The sequence below is a fragment of the Eptesicus fuscus genome, chromosome 6 (genome assembly GCF_027574615.1).
Source record: "Eptesicus fuscus isolate TK198812 chromosome 6, DD_ASM_mEF_20220401, whole genome shotgun sequence".
Taxonomy (NCBI): Eukaryota; Metazoa; Chordata; class Mammalia; order Chiroptera; family Vespertilionidae; genus Eptesicus; species Eptesicus fuscus.
Genome location: NC_072478.1, coordinates 33015821 through 33028548, shown reverse-complemented (window position 1 = coordinate 33028548; position 12728 = coordinate 33015821). Strand labels below are relative to the sequence as shown.

Genomic DNA, 12728 nt, shown 5'->3' with positions numbered 1-12728 from the left:
TCATCTGTAAAATGGGACTATGAAAACCTACTTCTGGCAGTTGTTGGAGGATTAATGTAATCCTGTAGAGAAAGCACCAGGCACATAGCACTGCCAGGAACTGTCAGTGTTCTTTCCTTCTTTATGTGAGCAGTTCTCTACATTTATGGCCTTATTGGGCCCCCCACATTATAGTGTTTTAAGATTTCATTCATCTGGTGTTTACTAAATCTTTGATGGGTCTAAAATAGTGTAACAATTTAGAAGGTGGAGAGAGTAATGAGATTCGTGAGGGCTTCATGAAGGAGATAAAAAACTAGAACTGAATCTTAACAAATACATAGGCTTTGGGTGGGTGGTGAAGAGAGGGAAGGACAAAGCAGAGGTGGGGCTTATGTAAGCAAAGTTGAGGAGGCAAAATGAATGTGGCAATAAGTTGATTCTCAAAAGAAGGAAGGCAAAGCAGTAAACATTTTAGAGAACCTGCTATGTGCCAAGAACGTCTGTAGGTTCATTTAAGAAAATCATTGCATTTAATCCTCCTAAAAATTGTATTAAATAGATGAATATATTGGTTCCACAGTTATTTATTGAGAAGCTTTTTTTGGAAGGAAATAGGAGAAGTTAAGCAACTTGCTATAGGCCATGCAATCAACAAGCAGTAGAGGTACAATTCACACCCTGAGCTGCTTGCCCCAACCTTATGTTTTCTAGCTATATGTTGCTGCCTCCACAGGGAGCAGTGCATAGATAATTAGAGTAAGGATTTATTATAGAGGATTGAAAAGCTGGTAGATGAATTTAAAATTATTTCTATGGGCAGTTAGAAGACACTGAAATGTCTGCATAAATAGTAGTTATTATACTGCCCTATTAATTGAATTATAAATATAATTTATAGGTATATATAAATTGTATAAGTATATCATTTATCAATCCTATATAATAAAGAGGGAATATGCAAATTGACCATCACTCCACCACAAAGATGGCGGTGCCCAGGCAGAGGTGGGGGGGGGGGCCGGTTCCATAACACAAGGTGTTTGCGCCTACAGTGGAGGCGGGATTTCTGTAACGAAAGATGGCTGCACCCACAGAGGAGGCTGAGTTCCCTTAAGGAGCCTTAACGAGCAATCAGCAGGGACCTGAGGCTGCACCCGCCCCCCCCCCCCCCCCCGCCGCCCCGCCGTGGGGTTTGATGGGCGTGGGACCTCAGGCCGTTGGATCTAAGGCTGTGCCCCGCACCCGGCACGGCTTGACAGGGGAACTGAGGCCACGCCCCCCACTTTGCAGGGCTTGACAGAGGACCTCAGGCCATACCCCCTGTCTGGTGGGGCTTGACGGGTGACTTCAAGGTGCACCCCCCTCCCCCGCCACAGTGCTGGGCTGGGGACCTCAGGCTGCGCCCCCCCACCCAGCGGGGCTTGACAGGGGACCTCAGGCCGCGCCCCCCCACCCAGCGGGGCTTGACAGAGGACCTCAAAGCGCGCCTCCTGCCCCGGCCTGGGCTGGGGGACCTGAGGCTGAGCCCCCCACCCAGTGGGGCTTGACAAGGGTGGGACTGGCCGAGTCTGGATCTAGCCCAATGGGGGAGGGGGTGGCCGGGTCTGGGTCTTGGGTGATTTTGAGGTACACATGGGTGGGTGGGGACTTGACTCTGGGTCCCATGGTGTGCTCCAGACTCTGACAGGAGGAAGATTTTCATATACATTTTACTAATTTTCTTTCATTTCTGATACTTCTATTATAGAGAAAGGGCAAATAGCAATATTAAAATATCTCCTCTAATTAATCCCCTTTTAATGTGCACGAATTTCGTGCACCTGGCCACTAGTAACTAAATAAATGGTAGGATATGTTTTTTCATTCAGATTAAAGGGGACATGGCAACTAAATGCAATATCCAATCCTATACTGGATTCCATACTGACAGAAAAAGAAATGCTTTATGAAAGAGATTATTGGGTTGACTGACAAAATTGGAATTGGGATGGTAGATTAAAGTATTCTTTCAAAGTTCAATTTGCTAAACTTGATTACTGTATTAAGGTAAGATAAGAGAATATTCCTGTTCTTAGGAAATGCTCATTGAAAGGGTAGGGTCTAGGATACATGCCACTCACTCTCAAATGGTTCAGAAAAATTTATATCTATATCTATCTATAGAGATGGAATGAAAGAGCCCATGAAGTAGCTGTTAACTATAAGTAAGTCCATATAAAACATAATCAAGTTTTCTTTGTACTATTCCTAGTCTTGCAACTTTTCTTCAATTTTTCAGTTATTTCTAAAATTTTATATAGTGTTTTAGAGTATATATTTTTTAAATTTGAAAAATAGTTACTTAGATAAATATTTAAGATCTAAAGAGAAATAACTTTTGAACTTAAAATCTGGTGTTACACTTTCCTCTTTTAAAAAAAAAATCAAATTTAATTTATCCAGGATGAAGGAAGAAAGGAATTTAATGAGCACATAATGTGTTCTAGGCTCTTTACAAATTTTCACATTTAATCCCTATAAACCTTGAGAAGGAAGATACCATATATTAAGAAGGGCTCAAATTTAAAAAAAAAAAAAAAAACACAGAATTTAGCAGCCATTTCTACACAGGAGTGTCTCACACAAACTGCACTCCACAGAGAAGCCGGCATTGAACTGCCTGCCTGTACTGTATTTCTACCATCTGAGCCAACCCTCATAAAGGAGTTCCTGGAATCCTATTTCAACCAATAGGACTGAAGCTTTCCCCATCTAATTGGAGCTGCACAGCTGTGACCAACCAGAGCAGCTCTATTCTGACTAATCAGGGCAATGTGTTTTGGACCAATGCAACTGTGAGGACTTGGAGTCCTTTTTTGCATAATGACATACCAATCAGGAACCATGGGTCAAGACTTCTGTCTATATAAACCAGCTTCCCTCTGGCTCTGGGAATATACTTTCTCTTTCCACTGATGTTTTAAGACTGTGTTTCCCTGGCTGAGCTTAAACACCAAAGATGTCTTGCTGGAACAGACTGGCACAGAACAGAGCAGAACAGATCAGCATATGGGCAAAGAGCAGAGCAGGACTGTCTACTAGTAGGTGGAGAGGGTCCTGGCTCCAGGGCCCCCTGGCTCCAGGGCTGCCTTACAGCTGTGCTGTTTCACAGTTGAGCTGTTTTGCACTAAAATTTCTTTCTTCACCGCACCCCACCCTGGGGATTCCTGTGGGCGTGGAATTGGTGCCAATGACCATCAGTTGACATCCATAAAACAAGCCTAAAAGGTAGAGTTTATGCCCATTTTTCAAATGATGAAACCAGGATCAAAGATCTCACATTCCCTAAGGTAAGTGGCAGAAACTGAATTTGAGTCCAGGTCTATTGAATATTTATAGTGTCAAATCAAACGTTTATTAGTAAATATTTATAAGTATGACTATATCACAATTATATTTTTATATATAAAATAAAAATGTGCCCACCCTTTTCCTGGATCATTCTAAAAGCACAGTATGGATTATTTGTCATGAAATGCATTGCCTTACACATGTCCCTTCTGAAGCTTTGATGAATAAAGTGGATCACCAACTAAAGAAGCTAAATCGTGAAGCAAAGAAAGGAAATGCTGCTGCAAAAACTACTGGCCAGAATCTCACCTGACTGCAACTGTTCAACCCACCCATTAGATTCCAATTTTCACTCTACACATGCTTGACCATGTGTGTGTACATGCGCGCGCACACACACACACACACACACAACACACACACTCACAAATACAAATACACACACACATACCGTGTGATGGCACTTAATCCCTGACTCCCTTCCCACCCAAACCTCTACACTCCCAACTTGGGGTTCTGTTTTTTCCTCCTCATCATTCCCACCCCACCAGCACCTGTTATCAGAGAAGAACTCCAGGGGCTCAGAGCCCACAGCGAAACAGGACCACCCAATGTCCCATCTCCAGGTTATTTCACCCAACAATGCACTTCACCGATTCTATTTCCTTCACTACATTTTCTATTGTAATTCCAAACAGACCCAAATGATGTTAAACTAGGCTAAAAATGTGTTTGGAGAGCACACAGAATGAAAATGAATGTAAGAAGAGGTGTCAATTATCACAGACTTGTTCATCTTTTCCCTGCCATGGTGGTATTTGAAATTTTTCTATTACTCATTTAGATTCCAATCTCTGAGCTCCCCTCTCCTTTCTTCCAGCTTCTAAGTCAAACAGATTTTTCTCAGCAAAATAACCCTTCGGTTACTATCAGGGACAGACTGGTATGTGGGCTACAACAGATGTACAAGACAAGCTCTACAGGCATGTTAAAGGGTTCAGTGTCAAGATAAAATTTATCTAATGCAGCGTTTCCTCTCAAGTGCAATTTATCATCCCTTGGATGTTGAACCCCTTATAAATATTAGATTCCCTTTAAAAAAAAAACTGTTTGTTATTTTACCCTTGGTTCAGGACAGGTTTTAAAATTAGATTGACTCGTTTTATTTCTGCTTGTAAATTCACTTTCTCTACTTTCAATTCTAATTTTTTTCCCTTTGCATTGAAATTCAATTTGTATTCTAACGATTTAAAAAACAATGTCAATTAGAATTTGGCACTTTTATAGAAGCTGTTTGTTCCAAAATGCCTTTTAGCACATCCACATCAATGCAGTGTCTGTCTATTGTTGGACCCCCATCCTAGGAAAACTGATGGTGACTACAAAGTCACCCGGTGTGTGCCTCAGGTGTGATAATATCTCTGATGTCATGAAGCCTTTGCTGTGACTGAAGAAAGAGACTCAGTTGCTTATAAAGCGATTAAGTCCAATGATGATAGAGTATTAGAGCTCAAAGCTGTTTGCCAGCTGATTCTATGGCAGCGAGATTAGGGAAAGGAGCAGTAGTCACAGAGCATAAAACTAGAGAGTGATTATCAGATCCTGAGCCAGAGAGGACACCAGGTCATGTCACAGCAGCATGTTCAAAGAGGTTGACAAAGCCAGGGCATCCTGAGGTAAGAACTGGAAATACCAACATATAACAAATAGACATTAAAAATCAGAGGAAGATGAACTTAATGGTTGGTGCATTAGTTAAGCAAGCTAAATGAGGCAAAGTCTAGAAATGAGCCAAGTGCTGAATCCCTTATTTTTATAAGGGCTTGGAGGGAGCAGAATTCAGAGACCTTTCAGCCCAACACCTGTGCTGAATGAGACCCCAAACTCCCTGTGAGGCATTCTGTGGTTTCCCCAACTGAAATTAATCACTTGCTCCCAATACTCCCACAGCACTTTTTTGCCTTATTTACAGCCCTTGAAATAATGGATGTGGAAGTGCTTTGTAAACTGAAAAGCAATATACAAATGTCAGATGTTGGGAGTTTAGCAGGGGAGCAATAGATAATGCAACTATTCCATTCTGGAGTCAGGAACCAATTGAGAGAGAGACACGGGGAGTCAGCCAGATGGAGATCAACTCCTCGTCAGACTTATTACTGATAACAGCTGGTTCAGATGCAGGGCCACAATAAACTTCCTCATACTTCAGAATTAAGTACCCCAGAATGAACGCTATCCACCCAGTCCATGCTGATTGTGTGCATGCTTGTGACAGGCTAACCAAGGAGCCCCAGCTAATCAGAGGAGTCATTCCTCCTCCCCTGGGAAGTGTGAGGGAGCAGAGCAAGGAGTGGCCAGATGTGTTACTCTAAGTCCCTCCACAGAGAAATACAAAGAGAGAGAAACAGAAAGTCCATTCACCATAAAGGATTTTCTGTGCTTCATGCTTTGGTCATTCATGTATACTTGGCAGACTCTGAGACAGATACTCAATGAGACCTCAGAGAGTGTATAATCTAGTGGAAACTAGTAGCAATCCAATGTGGCAGCCATACATTAGGAAGAGGGGAGTTCATTCTGCCTGGATGAGCTGGGTAAGATTTCCTAGAGCAGCTGTTAACTGAGTTGTCTCTTGGAGTATGAGTTGGAGTTCACCAGATAGAGAAAAGGAGGGGAATTATTCCCAGCAAAGGAAGCAGCAGGGCAAAGACAAGAAAGCCCAAAGGTGGAGCTTCTTTATGGAATGAATGAGGCACAAATAAACAAACACACAAAGGCCTTTGAAAGTACAAAGCTATACATTATATTTAACTTTTCTCAAGTTTCTGAAGGCAAAATTCAAATTAATGTCCACGCTTTATATCTCAAGATAAAACAGAATAGTTGTCCTTTCTAATCATATTTCACATATATAATGAAAATTTTGGTATTTGCTTTTGCTTCTTTTAAAAAAATGTAAGTCCAAAAAAATAAGTCCCAAAATAACCTTTATAAACCGAAACACAAGGGGTTCAGTCTTAAAGCTCTTTACCAAAAGGTACAGTTCATTAGACAATGGAAAACAAGAGAGGATATCATCAATTACCTATGTCTCTTAGAACATTAAAGGGAATGTACATAGTCTACAGCAACATTTAGTAAAGTCCCCTTTCCTATACTATCTACTTCTCTCTTACTCCAAATCTGGTCAGAACTTCTTTCCTCCAAAGCCCCCTCCAAAATAAATAAGGCCTTCTTCAGATAGGGGAAGGAAACACCCCCACCTAAATCATTTATGTTTTATATCCTAATATATATTTGTAATATATATAAAATAAGTGATATATATATAAGCTATGTAGGCAAAAATATAAATTCCCCTTCAATATATAGAAAATTCATCGGTCATTCAAGAATAAAATCCATATCCAAACGTATTTCCCACTACATTGAAAAGCAAAACATTTTGGTTGCTTACTCCAAGTTTAATTTTTAAGATCCTCTTACGTGCATTTGTCATAATTTTGTTTTTGAGCAGCTTCCTTCATCCTAGGGAATGTAATTGCATCCATCTGTCATCTGAACTTTTTCTCATAAGCTTTCCCCCAAAGTCTGAGGACAGTCCTTGCCTATAAACTCTAATATGTCAAAGTCACTTTCTCCAACTGTTCCCATCACATCCACTTCATCAGACACTTTTCCCAATTCTAAAGATGCCCCAGGGCACGTGCCCTTCACCAGCCTTGGTCTCCACCTGGCCTTCCTAATCTGCTGGGGGGGGGAGGGGTATGGTTAAACTTAATGACTCAGCTGGGCCTCACACCAGCATCCTCAACAAACAACACTAATCAGAACTCTTGACCAGAATACTTAAATGTCAGCCTGTCCCCACCCTCCACATGTCCCTACTTCTGTTCTTAGAAACCCATTGTTCTGGCATGATTATGACTCAGAACACCAAATTGCTCAGAAAAAATATGACAAGGAGTTAATATATTTAATACAGTAAAAGACAATACCCAAAAAAATTAAAACCCTCAATTGATGAGTGGACAAAAAATTCACCAAAATTAAAAACAAAAGATAAACTTAGGTAAAATTTTAACCCTCTTAAATAATCAAAGAATTACAAAATAAAATAATGATATGATAAAATTTGATAACAAAGGTATTCAAAGATGACATCTAATCCTGTCAAGGTTTAGGAAGACAGATAATCTAACACACTTCTGGTAAATTGGTATAATATTTAATGAAAATAATTTCAGAACATTTCTTTCAAGATTCTATAAGGATAAAATGGGAATAAAAATGTATGCACAAGGATGCTCATCAGTATTTGTATTAGTCAGCATTGTTTATAGTAGAAAGAAAAAATAGAAATGTCCTTAATGTCTATTTATAGACAAATAGTTAAATATGTATGATGCTGATAAAGATTTTAATGCTAAAGAAAATATTTATATATGTATGTATGTGCAGTATAATTATGGAAATATAGGTAGCTATGTTTAGAAAAAAGAATTTTTAAAGTATACTAAAATATTAACAATAATTGAGTTTAAATAATGGGGTGACCTTTTTTTGGGGGGGGGTGATCTTTTACCTTACCTCAACTTTTCTGTTATTCAAATTTTCTTTTTTTTTCTTCTTTTTTTAAAAATATATTTTATTGATTTTTTACAGAGAGGAAGAGAGAGGGATAGAGAGTTAGAAACATCCATGAGAGAAAAACATCAATCAGCTGCCTCTTGCACACCCCCTACTGGGGATGTGCCCGCAAACCAAGGTACATGCCCTTGACCGGAATCGAACATGGGACCCCTGAGTCCGCAGGCCGACGCTCTATCCACTGACCCAAACCGGTTTCGGCTCAAATTTTCTTTATAATAACGTGTTATATGCATAGTAAGGGGAAAACTTTTTAAAAAGTATTTGAATTGAGAGTCAATAGACCTGCCACTAAAAATATTACTGAGCTTTGGATAATTCATATCATCACTTTGAGCCTAATTTTTTTCATCTGAAAGTGTGGTGGTTTTGCAATGTGTTGGGTTGATGCGACTGAACTGGTTCCTAAAATCCATTTCCCTGTAAGTTCTCAGCTTTGGCATGTTCCTGAGTTGGGGAAAGTAGCAGTAAAGCAGCAGCCATATTGTTCTTAAGCTCAGTGGGTTGGTGCAAGCTACCAGGCAGCTCGTGTACATTGTCACTTACATGCTGGCTCATCTTGTTGTCATGGGACAGCTGTCAATCCTGAAGTTCCCCTGTCTTCCCTCAGATCTTCTCTACATCCTGGGCTTGCTGTGTGTGTTTACTTCTGTGATGAAGGTCACCAACTTCTCCAGCAGAGCATCTACACCACCAAGGTCAAAGGCAACAAAGAATAGACACAGGTTTTAGACCATCCTCATGGGCTCCAACTCATGGGTTCCTTCTTGTCCTGACTCTCCTCTGCTTTACATTTATCTTTCCTGCCTCCCCCTCCTTGCAGAATTCAAATCCCAGGATCAAACACAAAGACAAAAGCCATAGAAAGACTTTTTAATCTTCTCTCATAATTGTGTAAGATCATATTCTTTTAAAAATAAATGATTACCTAAGGTTTCTGCTTCTCTGATACAGAAAGTAAGAGATGGGTGGGATTTGATTATTAAAGTCTAAGTTTCCTTTCAGAACTAGAGGATTCTAAAGTAACCTCAAAGTCTCTTCACATCCATAATCAATTGAAAATCCAGAGAGTCATCTACTCTACACAAAATTAGCAGCACAAAGTTAGATGGCTTAGGGTGAGGAGGGTGAGGTGCCGAGCACACGTGGATATCTCCTCAAGTCCCAAAATCTCATTAAAAAGATGGTAAAATAATTTAAACGATGTAAACCCACAAGAACCAAGAGAAGAGCCAACCGTAGGAGAAGACTTTTAATAAATTGCTCGAAGACATAAAGCAGATGGAATAAAGGTAACTAATGAAGGCAAACAAAGGACGTGTTAGCCTAGAACATAAATGAAGCATCTGCAAGACCTGAAAAACTCCAGACTCTGAGATAACAGGTGGCACAGGCACAGGTATGAAAAGTGGTGCTGAGGACTCCAGAAGAACCGAAGTACTGCCTATTGGACATGTGACCCTTCAACCCCCAACTCTTCCCTCGCACAGCGAGCAGAACTGCCATAACCAGGCACTTCTCTCTAGCCAAAATTAAGGAGGCATGGAACAGACTGACATACCTCGATGTGGGGATGGGGTGACCAGGACAGATAAACCAAATAACATATACTTAGATGCACAGCCCATGGGTACGGACAATAAAAAGGGTGGTGAAGACCTGGGGGTGGGCAGGGGTTGGACGTAGCAAGGTAAAGGGGGAAAGGAAATGGGAGACATCTGTTATACTGTCAACAATCTTAAAAAATACTTTAAAATAAATATCTAAAAAAAATTTATTTATTTATCTCAACTGTAAGTACTATCTGGGGAGAAATTAGGGCTTAGTATCACCACAGAGTAGAATCCTCCATTTAATTCTATGTGGAGGCTCCCCAGCATACCAGCCTGCTCCTCACCTGTACCATTCAAAAGCCTGACAGTCAACAACCCCCATTACATGTAAACAAATATTTGCGAATGTAAATGAAAAAAATCAAGCAGAAACCCATCCGCCCCCCCCCAAAAAAAAAAAACAACAACTGAAGATAATTCAGGGCACAGAAGGGAACTAAAAACACAAACAGAACAAAGTCTGTAAAACCAGAAACTATATTCTATGAGTAAGTGAGCCATGAGGGAATAAGAAAAACTCTTAGAATCCAAAAAGCTGGCTGTACAGCCCGGCTGGTGTGGCTTAGTGGCTGAGTGTCAACCTGTGAACCAGGAGGTCAAGGTTGGATTCCCAGTCAGGGCAGTGCGGGGGTTGTGGGCTCCCTCCCCAGTGGGGGGCATGCAGGAGGCAGCCGATCCATGATTCCCTCTCATCATTGATGCTTCTCTCTCTCCCTCCCTCTCCCTTCCTCTCTGAAATCAATAAATATATATATATATTTTAGAAAGCTGGCTGTAAAATTTCTGAGATTTTAAAAGTGCAATACAGTAGTCCTGCCTAATCTGTGGGGCAGATGATCCAAGATGCCTGAAACTGCAGAGAATACCAAAACCCGGATATACGAGGTTTTTTCCTGTACGTACATACCTATGACAAAGCTTAATCTATAAATTAAGCACAGTGAGAGATTAATAATACTACTAATAAAATAGAACAGTTACGACACACAATAATAAAAGTTAATGTGACTTCGGTCTTTATCTTCCGTTTGCTCAAAATATTTTATTGTACTGTGCTCACCGCTCTTCTTGTTATGACGTGACGATAAAATGCCACCGTGATGAGATGAAGGGAGGGGAATGCGACCGTATTCAGCAAAAATGAGTGCTGCTTGAACACAAGCACTGCGACCCCTCGCACAGTCCGTCTGGTGACCAAGATGGCTCCTCCGTGACGAACCCTCCGGGCATCTGAGCCTGGAGACGCTGGACTAAGCAATGAGTCACGTCCTCAAGACTCGCGAGATTTCATCACGCTACTCAAAAAGGAGCGCTATTTAAAACTTACGAAATGTTTATTTCTGGAATGTTCCGTTTAATATTTTCTAACCTCGGTTGACCACCCAGGAACCGAAACTGCAGAAAGTGAGCCCCCCCACCCCCGAGTAAGGGGGGACAGGACTCATCCCTTTGACCAGAGGCTCCACTCTGTAGATTTCGCTCCCCCTCCCGTTGGTCACTTAGCAGCTGTGTTATCAGATCAACCATAGCCCTGTTGCAGTGCTTGTGTTCAAGTAACACTTATTTTACTTAATAATGCTACATTCCATAACTTGTATTACAGTGTGTTTTAGAATTGTTCTATTTTATTACTAGTCTGCGTTGTTCATTTCTTATAGTACCTAATTTATAAATTAAACTTTAGCATAGGTATGTACATATAGGAAAAAACACTGTATATATAGGGTTTGGTACTCTCTGCAGTTTCATGCACCCACTGGGGATCTTGGAAAGGGGGAACTACTGTATCTATTTGAACTAAAGGTTAAGAGTTAAGGGTAATCTCCACATAGTGGCAAAGTAACAATGACATTAAACCCACAGAGAATAAACCCAAATGTGGTACTTTGTTGGTCAGTGAGCTATATTAACAAGATCATGATCATGTAAATAATGCTTCTTAATTTTAAGTTTATAGAATCAACAACTAGAGGAATCTTGGGAAAATCGCCAATGGTTACAGAATACAATGCATCTGTTATCAACTTTGAAGTGAAAGGAAGCTGGGGAGCAGTGGAAGGAAGGATGAGAACACAGGTGTCCTTTTTTAGACATCTCACAGAATTAAGAGTCAAGATACAGTGGCTAGAGCATGCATGGACCTGGAGATTATTATGCTAAGTGAAATAAGCTAGTCAGAGAAAGACAAATTCCATATGATCTCACTTATATTCAAAATCTAATGAACCGAATTAACTGATGAACAAAATAGAAACAGAGGCAGGATACAGGGAACAGACTGACAGTTGTCGACAGGAGGGCAGGGAGGGGACAGGATGAAAGAAGGTGAAGGGATTAGCCAAAGAACATATATGCATAGCCCATAGACACAGACAACAGTGTGGTGATGACCAGAGGGAAGGGGGGTGGGGTGGAGACTGGGTGGAAGTGGGTAAAGGGGGATGGAGGGATGGGGACATCTGTAATAGTGTCAAAGTAAAGGTGTTTTTGTGTGTGTTTTTTAAAGAAAATGAAGGGTAAGTATGTTGTTTATAAAGACAAAAGTCATCCGAGGAAGAAAAAAAAAAAAACACACAAATAATTCTGCTGGGCCGTACAGGATCTTGGAAAGAAATTGATACTGATAAATAAAGAAGCAGAGATATAAACCTATTTATATTATTATATTATAATTTATTTTAGAGACTGTAAAAGTGACTAACCAAAAACAAAACAGGACTGTTTAAAGAATGTGGTTGCCCTGGGGAATGAGCCTGAAAGTAAAGATTATTAATATGTGCTTGGGGCTACTACAGCCACTTTAAGAGGAGAGCTGCCTGCATAGAGGAATGGGGATCAGGAGACAAAGAGAACAATTTAGATCTGATGATAGCATTGGAGTCCCTCCGTCTAGCTGAGTGTGGAACTGAATTTTTAATTACGTAAGCAATCGTGGTGCATTCAGGCTGCTATAACAGAATACGATAAACTGGGTGGCTTATAAACAACAGAAATTTATTTCTCACAGTCCTGGAGGCTGGGAAGTTAAAGATCAAGGTGCTGGCAGATTCAGTAGCTGGTGAGGACCAGCTTCCTCAGAGTTTTTTCAATGTAAGCTCATATGGTAGAAGGGGCAAGGGAGCTCTCTGGCAATATCTATATACTAGTAGATAG

General features: G+C 40.5%; 1 protein-coding gene across 1 annotated transcript in view; it reads right to left on the bottom strand.

Moving 5' to 3' along the window:
• Positions 1-10683, bottom strand: part of MSRA (methionine sulfoxide reductase A) — a 431326-nt gene extending 420643 nt beyond the window's left edge. Inside the window, exons 1-2 of the mRNA XM_054717623.1 lie at positions 10636-10683; positions 8509-8647 (exon numbers count right to left, since the gene is read on the bottom strand). The gene's annotated coding sequence lies outside the window, so the exon portion shown is untranslated. The remainder of the gene's footprint in view (positions 1-8508; positions 8648-10635) is intronic.
• Positions 10684-12728: the final 2045 nt, after the last annotated feature.